Source organism: Chelonus insularis, unplaced genomic scaffold, assembly GCF_013357705.1.
Source record: "Chelonus insularis isolate UGA/USDA-ARS -01 unplaced genomic scaffold, ASM1335770v1 scaffold_277_pilon, whole genome shotgun sequence".
Taxonomy (NCBI): Eukaryota; Metazoa; Arthropoda; class Insecta; order Hymenoptera; family Braconidae; genus Chelonus; species Chelonus insularis.
In genome coordinates this window covers 1,566,146-1,580,873 of record NW_023276791.1, presented here as the reverse complement: position 1 = coordinate 1,580,873, position 14,728 = coordinate 1,566,146, and the positions used below count along the sequence as shown (strand labels likewise).

At 31.2% G+C, this 14,728-nt stretch overlaps 1 protein-coding gene across 3 annotated transcripts in view; it reads left to right on the top strand.

The window, feature by feature from the left end:
- The window catches only part of Ubx (Ultrabithorax), a 107,362-nt gene extending 104,488 nt beyond the window's left edge, over nt 1–2,874 (top strand). For 2 of the 3 annotated variants that reach the window (XM_035093627.1, XM_035093625.1), the window contains one exon: nt 1,021–2,874. The gene's annotated coding sequence lies outside the window, so the exon portion shown is untranslated. The remainder of the gene's footprint in view (nt 1–1,020) is intronic. The other variant, XM_035093626.1, reaches the window with a different exon arrangement.
- The last annotated feature ends 11,854 nt before the right edge of the window (nt 2,875–14,728 follow it).

Below are 14,728 nucleotides of genomic sequence, written 5' to 3'. Positions count from 1 at the left end.
TCGCAGAAAGAAAAAACTCATTTTTCTTCGTGAATTTAACGTAATTACTCTTTTGATGATGTTAAACTGAGAAAAGCAACCAAAATATAACAATAATGGCGTGAAAAATGGTTATAGTCTTTCGTATGTGACACATTAAAAAATTATAATTGTATATCTTTAGTGGCTTTTAAATAGTCAACAATTTATCATGAAGGAATAAGTATAAGGAGTTTATTATCGAGAAGGTTGAATGAAGAATGATAAAATTCTAGATATAAATAATTATTTCAATTTGCCACCATTCAAAGCATATTTAAAAATTATTAGTTTGTTATCAACCATTCTTATAATTACTAAACTTCTACTTTTTTTCCAAACTTATTAGGTGTTATTATAATAAATCACTTGGTAAACAATAATTGCGACTATTAAAGAGACAAGAATCTATTTAAATATCATGAATTTTCTTTAGGTAAAAAATATTATTCATTGATAAATAATAATTATAACAATAAACTATATAGTTAACGTTAAAATATTAATTACTTTGAATGTATTTGTTATATTATTTTTCTAAAAAAACAATTTTGTAAAAAGAGTGCAAATAAAAATTTAACACTAAGCTATATTTATGAGAATCGATAAAAGAGAAATGGAACTAGATGTTTGACTTGACGATGACACATGATCGAATAAGTCCCGTCAAAGACCTTTCAATAAATTAAATAACTTTTTTTCTTTGATTCTATAGATTTATTAGCAAAGTTCAATGCTTTATGCTCAAAGCTTTCCACTTGAAAAAAAATGATAAGTCATTTTCTTTCGTTCTTGAAGCTTTTTACACAATAACTATTTGAAAGATAGTTGAATTTTTCGATTCAAATCAATCACAAAAAATTTTTACTCAATTCCAAACTTGGAAATAATTATTTTATTAAAAATTACTATGCAAAAAAAAGGATAAAGAATGAATGAATTGTTGATAAAATGATCAAAGTCAACATGAATTCTAATGTATTGTGAAATTTTATGTTACAGGTGAGTGGCAGGCTGCTCCAACCGTTTTATAATGCCAAATAGGTGTCGATGTGCCGCTCCAATCCGTCGAAAGTCAGTTTATCGGTTGCGGCGTAAGGATGCTGCACCCGGTGAGTGACGATGAACCTCTCGGAGTCTCCTGTAGTGAACTTATGACGCAATCTCATTTACTGAACAAGTTAATTAACAATTAAAATACCCCACAGACCAAACAGCCATGCCCGAGAACGAAACATGTTTGTATATGTCAACTAGAATCACACCAGTAGGTTTTGGGACTTATCTCTATTTCTAGTACTATTAGGTTATTAATTTATTTTTTACTGTCTATAGTGAATAGTGCATCGGCATCCGTAGTTTTAATCTTTATAGTCGTCAATTAATTTACATGAATGAATCATCTGTTTCGGGAATCGTGCAACGAAATTCGAGCGGGCGGAGTGATATAAGTTTTAAATTTATTATTAAAGAACGTGAGAGTACGTGTCGGTCGTGTTACAAAAAATATACGTAATTATGTAATAAGTGAATATATAAATAATTGAGAGTTGAAGTCTCTGATGATAATAAAGTGCGAAATACGTAAATAAAAATTATAAGTAGAGCATTTCGTAATTATAAATATTTAGAATTTAGTAATATTATTTAGAGAGCAATTGAAAATAGCGCATGAATTTTATTCTTAGACGTGAGGATTAAATCCTAGTAAATATTATATGTTTATAAATTGTAGAACATCGGTGTACAAAGTTTTATCAAGATATTTAAGTTTTTTTTATTAGTTATTTTATTAATTATTCTTGTAATTATTGATTATTTGCTGAAAAGCAATTAAAAAAAAATTTGTTTAAATTTTTTTAATTACGGGCAATGTGTTCACTATTGAGCCCGAATATGAGTACTGCTCTTGTTATTTTTTTGTTATATTTTTTTATTGTCCGCGATATGAGTCGATAACGAGTCTTGATCAATTTTTTTAAATTATTATTCTTAGACCATTTCAATGGGATTAGTTTACTTTTTAACAATTATTTACGTACTTGTATATTGATATAAAATTGATAGCTCGTTTAATTCGACCATATTTATTTCAAAAAAATAAAAAAAAATTATTTATAAACGTTTTTGAGTGAAGTATGACGTGCGATAAATAGAAAAATTATTGGGATTACGGAAAAATGTGAAAAAGCTACGTAAACGTACCTACTTAGTACCTCTGCGCCTGTTCGAAAGAAAAATAAATGTACAGTCACTGAGAGGAATGTGGCGATACTTTTAGTAATGTTATTCTAATGAACAATTGTATACGAGTAGCTATTACTATAAGTGACACTACCAGCGAACGGTGGTTCAAGACAAAAAAAAATCATAAAAACTGAACATAAAAATAAAAATGCAGTATTTTTAAGCGGACTGTAATTTTAGTGATTATTTATTTTTGGAGCGTCAGAAGCGTTCTCTAATCACTTAACTTGTTCTACACAATTATTAGAAGAAAAAAATTAGATTAACTGATTAATTGAAAGGAAAAACATTTAAATAAAAAAAAAAATGCGGGTGTTGACGATTCAATCGTGATTGTGTTATATTGTGTGAATATTACACGTACAAAATTTGTCATTATCGTTTATCTTTTTGTAACATATTGAAGTATGAATTATTTACCGAACTCGATTCCGATATGTATGTATTAAAAATGACCAGAGCTACATCTGCCTTCTATGACACATATAATAGAAATGGGCAATTTGAATAAAGGCGGTTGTGGTGCTGGATGTTATTGTACTGTTACGCTGATTATACAATTGCTGAAAAAAAGTGAAACAAAATAAAGAAGAATTTCGATTTAAAAAATCGCTTGTTGACTCGTATTCATCATTTTTCGTGGCCATGGCTTACGATAGTCTTTCCTATATCCTTTAATTTGTTCTCCTTTCTACTCATCCTACAATTAATTTATTTTTGTCATAAGTACATATGTTAAGTAGTAATATTTAATTTAATTCAATTTTGTAAATAAAACGAAAGAAAAATAATTAAACTCATTACTTATACATTTTATTACGTAATGAAATTGGTGCTTTATTTTATGTATCGAAAATTATAGAAAAGAAAAATTGCTGAATGTTTTAAAAATTTTATTTTGTTAATATATTATTTATTAGTGTATTATTTTAATTAGGATGGAAAAACAATAATTATAATTAAGTTATTATAATTTGTTTATTGTAAATTTTACAAGATTCAAGTTATGTACATTTTTAATTATTAAGAATTGATTATCTATACATTTTTCTTATGCAAAAAATATATAAATATTTTTTTTTAATTACGACTGATTTATTTTCCTTGAATCCAGTAGTAGTATTATTAGAATACACCGGTATAATCATTTATACAGCCTAATAAATTAATAGAAAATTATTGCAATAATCAATTCAAATAAATTATTCAAGAACTCGAAAGAATTCTTACAAGATAATTCATCATAATTAAAGTTTCTAAATTCACACGAAAATATTACCTAAGTAACATCAAATCTAAATACACAAATCAGGTTGATTTATTGGACGATGCGAAAATTTGGACCAACAAATTTGAAATAATATTTTTTACATGCTAATATTTGTATTTTTAGAAATTTCTCATTACCTACATATTCATTGTTTGATTAATGGATTAGTAGAAATTATTTAAAGCAGCAAATAACATTTATCATCAATAATTTGCATTAATTCAACAATAAATTGAATTATTAAATGGTTTTTGTTAATACTACATTGTATAACTTTAGCAAACACACCTATATCTATCAAATTTTTCAGATTTAATTGAATTTCAAACAACTACATTCAAATGGTGGATTTTTTAATCGAATTTTTTTAGTCAATAACTTTAAAAACTAGCCCTAACAAAAATATAAAAAATGACTGAAACATTTTTTGTCGTTGTTATCAATTTTAAAGTCGTCGACACGAAATCCGTGGCAAAGTTATTTTACGATGCTTAAAATCATATTGGAATTGAAGCGATAAAACTCCGCCCTCGAATAACAACAATTTTCGTCCAAGTCACATAAAGGTTGAAAATGTTCGTTAAATCCAGGGTCGAGGTTGTCAGTCTTTTCGATAATTCTCTTCTATAATATTAATATGTTATTGCAGAAAGATATCCTCATGAAAGTCGACAAGGACTAGAAAAATATATATCCCAAGTATCTTTAGTTGAGGAAAACAAGACAAAAAAAGTCAGTAAAATAGAATGACCATGTTTCCAAACGTGGTTATTGTAACTGTATATGTATGGCACTAACTATGGATACATATACAGCTTTGGTAGTCCATAGAGCGTCGCTATTTCGCGCACGAAAACGAGGGTTGGTGGATGCTAGTGGTCGGGTGAAATTCAGCAGACGCCATTTGTATTAATGAAGTCTCCAACAATGGTACACGCTCGATGAATTATGTACCTATGATCGTGCTGAACCAAACATCGGATTTGTAGAGGGGGATGAAGCTTGCGGGAGGTGAAGAGAAAATGTGAGAGCTTCCCTAGTAGGTGAAAAAAAGTGGGTCGTTGCTGTATTTTATTTCATAATAAAATGGATTTTTTTTCTGTTCTATTTTCTTTCTTCTACGTATTTTCCAAAACATAATTCCTGTTTATATGAATATGATGATCATGATGATGATGCCTGTAAGAAAGTTACGTGACTTTCAAGCATATAAAAAAATATAACTCACCCTCATATGTAAATATATGTTGATGAAATTCGAATAATACAACTCATCAAGTAAAATACTATCCAACTAAAAAGCGCACAAGTTTAAAATACCGCTGCGTAAGCGCAACCCATTATCCGGAAGACGTAGCATGCATCCATCTCTTCGTGGCATGGATAAAACGACCGCTTTAGTTTGGATTACACGAACGCAATTTACAGCAGACACAGAAGCACCTGTTCGTTCTTAAGAAGTAAGAGGAAGCGAGTGAGAGAAAGAAAATGATGAGGTAAAGAGATGCACGGAAGAGAGGGTGCGGCAAATAAGGCTGATAGAGGGGCGAGTCACTCTCTCACGATGCTGAAGAGAAAGAGGATGAGATGGCGTGCTCCACCGCCGTTGTGGTAATTGAATCTCAGTGAGTCCCTATAAGAGTATACATCTTGTAAATGTATTGTCAGGTTTCGTGAGAATGTACTGGTACGAGTGAAAAATATCTAGAGGGATTCTAGTCTCTATTCAATAGTCTTTGCTATTTTTTTTAATTTCTGTGTCATTGTTTCTTTTTTATTTTATTCTTTCTATAATAATTAAGTAAAAATAAACTTTGCTAATAAATTCTATAAATCAACTGATAGTTAATTAATGGAAAGAATGATTCAATAACATTTGGACTTGGAAATGATTTTTTAAAATCTAATAAATTTTTTTGGAAAGCATTTAAAGAAATGTAGTCATCAATTTGAATTTAATTTACTTAGTAATCATTACTATGTGATTTTTAGAGTCTGTTATAACATATAGGGTGATAAATGTCACGTATATGCTAAATGTTACGCATGTTTGATGGCCATTATTTCATCAGAAGTAATTAATAGATCAATTTAATTTACTCTCATAATCAATCTTACATCTTAGCGAGAAAAAATTCTTGGCTCTTATCGAACTTGGTGGCGGAAACGATATAACATGAATCACAGAAGTAGTCGTGGATTCTATACAAACACCTCGTCCACGATTTTACATATTCCAAGGCAATAAATGGCAATCTTCCATCTTGCTGGGGCGAGATAAATACGCGTATCAGAATATATTTCTGTATTCATGCTGTCGTAAAGCAGGACGATTTAAGAGACGCTAAGGCCCGCCTCGGGAGATGCTTTTGGCAGAGATTTTTCTAAAAAAAAAGAAAGAGTAAGTTCAAGAGGATCGTCATTTCCTTCCTTTCTTTTTTCTATTTATGAAGAACTTCGTCAGCTACTTTGCATCTTGAAATATTTTTTACATAATGCCCAATGTCATCATTTACACTCCATTTACCCCAAAATTGTCAAAATTTACCCAATCAGTAGCTGGAAAAAGATAATTCCGATGAAAGAGGGTTCGATGGTGATTTTTCAAAAATATTTTAAGTATTTTTTCTTTCAAAGAAAGATTAAAAGAGAAAGAGAGGACCTGATGGCCTTTCTACCCTCACGTAATTACTCTAGTTGAAGGGTAGAATTTGCACGTGGTTGTTCTTTGGCATTTCAAACCCCTTTTCGTGCTCAGAAGATTTCGTGCGTGTGAGAGAACTCGTCGACACTTCTCCTCACTACTTCTTCGCCATATATCTGCGTAAACTAAGCTCTACAAATACAACCACCAACGATATACGAAGGATAGGAACGAGGGTTCCTCTGCGTGGCTGTTTTGCATTAGCAGGAGAGAGAAAAGGTAACTGGAGAAAGAGATAAAACGATGAGGGAGGTTATTAGGCAACACAGCAGCTCATCCTTCATCCGCGTAACCACGCCACAGCGTGTATTATGTAACAACACGGAAACGAACCATGCAGGGGTGGATGCAGTCTAGATGAGCCTTCGTTCTCTACTCCATCCCTTCTCTCTCTCCTTCATCTGTTTGCAACGGTTATACGTGAGATCGTTTTGCTTCTCTGGGTATTAATAAAAATAATGAGGCTAAATTATCTCTCAGATAATTAATTATCCATTTCTCTTTCATCTATTTTTATCGCTGAAATTGGAGTACTGCTTGTTGTGCTCATTTGTCGCTGTAATAATCAAGAATTCTTGCTTTATGTCAAGCGCACTTTTATTCTCCTTTGCCTTTCGTTATTCTCATTTTTCTCTTTCTTTTTTCTCCAACCTTGTTATTTTTTCGATTGGGTTACTTGCTAATTTTAACTCCAGTTCCTTGAGACCATAAAAATGTCGAGTTTCACTGTGTCGTGAAACTCGTATGTTTGTGCTCTCAAATAACACGGCATAGCTGCACTCGAGTTTTGTTTTCATGTCGTAATGCTCGACGGGTAAATACAATCTTGACAAGGATAATATTCCTAAGCGTTACCCAGCTATAGAGCATGCTTTGATCCGTTCTTATTCAAACACTTGAGTTTTCAATAGTTTTCTCGAGAATAATTCGTTCTGCGAGTTGAAAGCTTTTGCAATTTCGCAGAAACTCACTCTCTAAAATATATACGAGAAAATAACAAGTATTTTTAAATGCAAAAATAATGGTTTACAACAGCACTACAATAACAAAATTCATAATAATCATTTTATTAATAATGACATGTTTTCAAAACGACGCAAAAATTGTTATCTTTTTGATTTACCTGTTGGCTTGTTTAGAAAATAAAAAATTAAAGAATTTAATTATTTGTACATTTTTAATGTGGCAATTAATACCTTCTGACTAGTTTTAAGTTGGTTTTGGAGATTAACTCGTGACTGTAGTCATAGTTTGAAATAATATGCAAATAGATTCGAAATTTAAAAATTCCATAAGGCAGTAATTTACAGTATTAAAATATAACGTAATAATATAAATAGCTCTAACTCTATAATCTTTTATCAGTATCATAAATTCTTCATTTATTTCTTACGTTGACATCATAAATAAGATCTGATAAAAATTTTTAATTTATTTTTTGTTTAATCACGTTCTTCTGCTTACATACATTTATTTATGATTGTCATTTTATATTTATTAGACTGTTTTAGCATTGACAATTAATTTGGCAACACCATATAGAAATTTTTGCATTAATTTGACTAATCCTTTTTCAAAACATTGGGGAAGAAGAATGAGAAATTTAAAGGCAGCAAAAAAAATAGTTAGAAATTTAACGTTGAATTAAATTGTGAAGAAATAAAAATTATCATCTGCAGTGCCAAACTTTAGAATGAAAAATTAATTATGAAGTTGAAAAAATAAAAAAAAATTCTAAGGAAACATTTTATTGATGAAAGTATTTCAAGCGATTAATATTGAAGAAAAAATTTTTTTTTATTTTTATTATAATCTATGGATGATTTACTAGGATGTGTAATGCCAAACATCGCAATTACACGAAATAAAAAGGCTACAGAAGTAAAGAAGGATGTTGAAATAAAGGCTGGGATGAATAGAGATAGAAAAAAGAGACAAGAGGAAAACTACCCCTTACAATCCGTACACCCGTCGTCCACAAATAAATTTTACCGCCCTCTAATTGGCCTTCCTTCCATTTTCTCGTCCCATACCTCCAACCATTCCGTCTCGAAATTCCTTGCTCTCTCTTTCAATTTCTTGTCTCATTTTCCAGCAGTCACGCGGCAAGTGCATCGGGCAGTGGTCCAGGAAACGTTCTCTCCAATCTACCCTTAACAATTTTGTCTTTCTTCCTCTCACTGCTATGCTTCTACCTCACACCGACCCAACAGCCTCCTCGTTCTTCCAACTCGACGCGAATTATTAGAATTATTAGAGATTATATTGGCCGCAAAGTGTCCGTTGGCTGAGGAGAACTTAATTATGAATTAAGTTCAAGCTTTTGGCTGGGTAATGTATGCCTTTGTAAGCTTTTTCTCTAATTTTACACTGGGATTCTTTTGATTAATCTTCAAACTTTTATAACTAAATTATTGTACTGCTCCACTCTCGCTATACTTTTTTTTTACCTATAAATTTGAAACAATTATTTTTACATAAAGATTGTAATTTATTTGTTAATAATGCTGCTGTGTTGTGGGTAAATAATAAACTTTTTTGGCAGGAAATTTTTTTGATTATCTGCTTAATTCTTGATTATTTTTAATTTATGGAGCTTTTCTCTTTCACTTAAACGTATTTGTTTCCTCAGACGGAATAAAACCTTTGGATCCATTGTAAAACCTGGTCAGGTAAATTTTGGAGCAAATGAAAGGTTCAAATATTTTCAAAACTACTGATGACTGCTTTTGAAAAAATGAAGTCTAATCATTATTACATTCACAATAATGCCAAAATATATTATAACTCATATTTAAAAATGAAATTTATGTCTTTTATTTTTCTTGAAAATTTATCTAAAAAAAAAATTATGCTACTTCTTTTATGTTACATTTTAAATTTTAATGCATTCTTTGAATTTTATCTTTTTAGTTCCGCATCAGAACTTTGTTTTGACTGTTAGTTAATATCCTGAATAAATCTAGAACATTCAGAAAATTCCTTTCTCTGTTGCATGACTCATTAGGCATAATGCGTTCAAATCTAAATACTCTGATGTTCTTTAGACTGCAGTCACTTGTTGGAAAGGCATTCAACGATTATACACTGACTTCCCTTTTCACGTATCGACTCAAGGACATCGATGGATTTTAGTATCTTAAGATCACCTGCTAGACGCTCTGAAACGCATGACAATTAGAAAAATAGAGCATTGAAATACACAAGCTGACCTCGAAATTTAGAGGAGGATTCGTTAGACTCTAGACTAAAGAATAAGATAAGCCAAAAATCTTCTGAGTTCCTGAAATTGCACAATTGCTTCTGAACCTTGAAACCTCCAAGTTATATAAACGTGTGTAAAACTTAGTTGGACCACTTACCTACTCACAATAGTTGACCTAACGGTATTCCGTGGGTTCGAGTGTTTGCGGAAGCGACAGCAACTGTTCTATAACGCGACCAATTTTTAGGTTTTCACGCTAAACATGAGAGAAAAAAAACTTTTCTGAAATGAGAGTAATCCGAAGGGAGGATTCAAGGCTGCTCTGATTTTTAGACTTGGCCGTAACCAATGAAGAACCTCGGTCGTAAATTTGGAGCAGCCCCAGGAGGTATTTCTGCACCCCTTACCATTTCTTCGTTCATCTAGATGAGCGTGCAAGTTTTTCCTCCCTTCACTATTGTGTTTATTTTCTTATAAAAAAAATTTTATTTCTTTTTTTTCTGTAAGCAAAGAAATTCTTCTCACTATCCTAGAGAGATATTTCGTTTTTTTTTTGGAGTTTGTTCCATTTAAATAAAAATCAAATTTAAATCTAGAAAAAAATATTCTAATCATCTAATCAACTTTTACAACAACCATCTATCAGTAAATAAATAAAAATATTCATTATTTATAAAAATCTTTAAGTTTAAGCAATAATTTCTATTTTTAAATCTAATATAAAGCACTATTTTTGATGATAAAATTTTTTCCAATGATAAAATCATTTTCTGTGAGATATTTCTCTTTTTGTTTACCAGTTAGATAGACAATAAATATACTTTAATACGATTTCACGTGCAATTAATCTTGAGCTCGATAAGAAAATAATTTTTTGAACAGAATCATTTTGTTACACAGAGTAACAGTAGCAAACACACTCCCGTACAAAATCGATTTCGAACGAATATAAATGAGATGTGGTGGTTAAAAGCATAAAAGACTAAAGGATTACCGCCTTGTTTCGACGCGCATTTTGAGTGGCTGCAGTGTGGCTGTGAACGAGTTATTATACCGCTGTCAGCTAAAGTACCACCCTTTGTTGATCTGCATAACCACCATCATGGTTTCCCTCCTTCATCTCTTACTCCCTTTTATTTTTTGCGTAATCAAGCTTCTCTTCTTGGTTACTTCCCTGCCTTTTTAATAAACTATCTCTGTGGTTACTCAATAAAAGACGCGCCCATCGACTCACTGTACTAAAACGATTATAAATTAACACACTACATCGTTTTGTGTGTTGTAATGAACTTCTTCACACCCAAGGGAGTCATGAAGAAAGCCATAATAATTATGATGCCGAATATAATTCATATTATCAAAGCTTCGCTGGTGTCAAACGCATTTTTTCCTACATTCAGATTAGTTTTATTGCATAATGATGAGTAATAATAATCGACGTCTTCCCATATGGATATTTAAAATTTTTTAGACAATTGTTCTAAGCTTTATAGTGCTGGATGATTAGTGATACCCTTGGTAGTAATATGTAGAGACATGACACCTACAATTATCACCACAGATTTTAGAGTGATGGTAGTCGTAAATGTTGGAATAGACATTCGCTTGTTAACACTAGTAATAACGATAATAGTCACATGATAGCTTTTTTTTAAATAACTTGAAAATTTTTTTGACTTCTTTGAAATAAGCTAGATGTTGTTTATGATAAAGTTTTACAATTTCAATATAATAAAGAACTGATGCAGGAGGACAAAAACGTATTCCAGCTACAAACATTGTTTTTGTAACGAAAGAAAATATTTAAGTTGTAAAAAATATTTTTAAAAGTAAATTAATGATTAAATTTTTATTGCAGATTTATTGAGACGTTAAATATAATTAATTATGACCACAACTAATTATTCAAAGAGCAAAGAAAATATCCTCTTAACAATTATTCAACAAAATGACGGAAGAATTAACTCGAATGTTGTCATTCCAAGCAGCTGAGCAGAAAGTATTAAAAACCTGTTCCCGATAAGGATGAGAATGAGGAAGAATGTGAATACATGCATATGGGAGGGAGAAAGGATAAAGAAAAGTGAAGAAAATACATGAGAAGAGGAAGAGAGTGAAGGAGTGGAGATGTGTGTAAGAGAAAGAGAGATAGATTAGGAGGTTTGTAGAGGGACGACAAGCCGCGACACTTCACAGAAGCATTTCTGAGGACGAAGGAAAATAAGGGGTTGTTCGGCGCCGCCGCCCCGTGCTTGGCTTGCAAACTGACTTCCGTTCTCCGTGCGACTATTCAGACGCCGCTGTCGGGTTTTTACAACAAACTCAGTGGCGATAGTAGTAAGCAGAAGAAGAAGAAGAAGTAGCTGAGGAAGTGGCTCGAAAGAGAGGGAGACTTAGAAAAGAAGCAAAATATAGAGACGCCCATAGAAAGTCAGCGTCTTGGACACATACTCTTTACCATGGCATCTCTCGACAGCGACGACGGCAACGGGCGTTTGTAATATATCTCTTGGTCTTATCTGCCGCTCGCCTTTACTGCCTGATAGACTTGGCTGATAGCAGGGGAGAGGGGTAATACTGGACGACGATGGCGGGACGAAAACTCTGTATCAACTCCCACCTTCTTCTCTAGTTACTTATTTTTATCCGTCGTCACTTGTATATCACTGGCTAGAGAATAAGACTTTGATGAATGTGACAAGCTATCTCGAGACATACATTCATTTTAGCTGAACTTAACAAGTTGAATTTAGAACGAGAATTAAGGTTCCCATGCCATCATACTAGAACTTTGAATATTTTATTCGGGGAAAGAAAATGATTTAGTCTTACCTACCAGGTTGAAATGAAGAGACTTTGTCTTACGACGACAGTTTTCGAAATGCTGATGAATATCTTATCAGTCTTGCTTCTAAAGAATATATGTGTTCATGTGCTTCGTACTCTACATATTCTACGAATAGAGTTTTAATTTATACAACACCTCTTTTTTTGGTTCAAGACAAAGTGCTAGACACTTAATCAAATTTAATTTTAATTGAGAATTTTTTTTTTTTGGTCAAAGTAATCTTGTGAATATATTTTTAAAATATTCTTGAGAAAATTAAATATATTGTTAAAAAATTCTGATCCAAAATTGTTGTATAAAATAATTGATTGTTTATTTAAAAAATTAATTAATGAAAATACTTTCGACTAGTTTTTTTTTAAAAACAAAGTTATTTAAAATAATAATAATTTTTCTTCCTGTTGTCCACTGCTATCATTAAAGTACGAGAATAAGAAATGAATTAAATTTATTATGTTTAACTTAATTAATTGTACAGCATAATTTGTTTCCTACTACTTCTTTTCGTGCGTTTTTCCTTTATAAGCATTACTCATGACAGGGTGGATAATGAAAAAGAATAGTTGAGTTAGCGTATAGTTTATCTGTCATTGAAAAAAGTGAAAAAGTGATTAGTTCATCGAAAAAGCGTCGATGCTACATAAATAGTGAGAAATGACCGGTATTCTCTGTATGTCACCTGATCGAGACAAAAAATATCTACTCGCCGCGGCTGAATGGTCACTAATCTCGCGCGTGAAGCACGTTTTATCGTTCCCCGATACCTGTTGGATTCACTTTATATAAAGAGGTTGACCGCAGTCGTCCAGTTGAATGCCCATGGGTACAAGCTTTTTTCCCCGTTTTTATATTGCTCAAGTACTGCACCTATTTGGCTGAAAATTTTGCACTGCATTTTGTCTCTGGACTCTCCATATACAGACACACCAGTTATTTAGCACATTTGTAACTGTATATTTTATTTGAATAAGTTGGTGAAATTTATCTTAAAATACAATTTAAGTTTAATTATTACTCTAGAAATTTTTTCTGCACTAACATTTTTCAAATATTTTTTATAGTTTGTAAGGTATAATAAATTAGTAAGAAAATGTTAATGACAATAATTTCTGACAATTTCAAACAATAAATAATTTGTCTATCTTTAAAGAATTTTAGTTAATTATTTTTAATAAATAAAAATACTCAAACAGAAAAGGAAGATTATATTTAAATGAAAATTTAAAAATGTTAATCATGCTACTTAAATAAATTATAAACTGTTTATTTTTATGATGAAAAATATATTCAATGAACTTTTTAACATAAAACATCCTACCATTTTCTTCCTCTAAAACTCTTTGATTAATAATGTAACTTTTCTGCATTTAATCTCAATCAATTTCCCTGTATTTATTTATCTATTTTTTTTTTCTTTACGTTGGAGTTTTAATGGGATCAGTATTACCAATGTGGCTGATAAAAAAGAGAAGAAACAAAAAGTCGAAAAAACGATAAGATAAAACGAGGAAAAGAAATAGAAACTGACTGTATATGCCCTCTCAAACTCGCTCTACCGACTCTCATGAAAATTCTATCCGATGGAACGTCGAGAAATCGAATACACTCGAAATTTATTCAAACTCCGACAAATAGTCGGAAAGTGTAGAAAAATTTACGATACACAGAGACAGGTCGTGCGGACGTGGAAGATAACTTTTCCGTCGGATTCGAGCACTCTCTGGCTATACCACACGGCCATTTTTCGATTTCAATGGAACTGCATTGGGATATGGAGGGTTGGTTCGTAACTTCCCATCTTTTTCCAATTCTCCCTTTAAGTATGATCGTCAAGCAGCTGTTGGTTTGATTGTCCATAGGGAGTCAGAAGCCATACATGGTGACTTCTTCCATTAAATTTAACTCAACTAATATTTACTTTCTGATTTCCACTAAAATTATAAGAAATTAATATCATTAATTAACGAATAGCTGATTTGATAAATATCAAAATTATTTAATTGAAGAGAAAAAATTTTTATCCCAATGAAATCCTCTGGTTTATCGATTGTTTATTTATTCCATGTTATTTATGATATTGTTGTGATTTTTGGTGAATTATTATAAGAGATTATTGTACATTATAGATGTGTAGATAAATTTATATGAGTTTTATGACTCATAGAATTCAAAGTGTACTTAAAAGTTTCTCTTCTATCTTCTTTGTATATATTTCAGTAACTTCTGAATGCAAGAAAATTCACTTAGATAGTATAAATATATTAATGACTTCCTTATATCGTAATCTCTGAATTCTTCAGACCTTCTTATTTTTTATTTGAGAAAGAATATTTTATCTCACTGCGTATTTTCATCAAACATGAATTAAATAAATTTTTATTAGCTCAACGAGCATCAAAGCTAAATAAAAACCCTGTGTTGAAAATTAAAATTTTA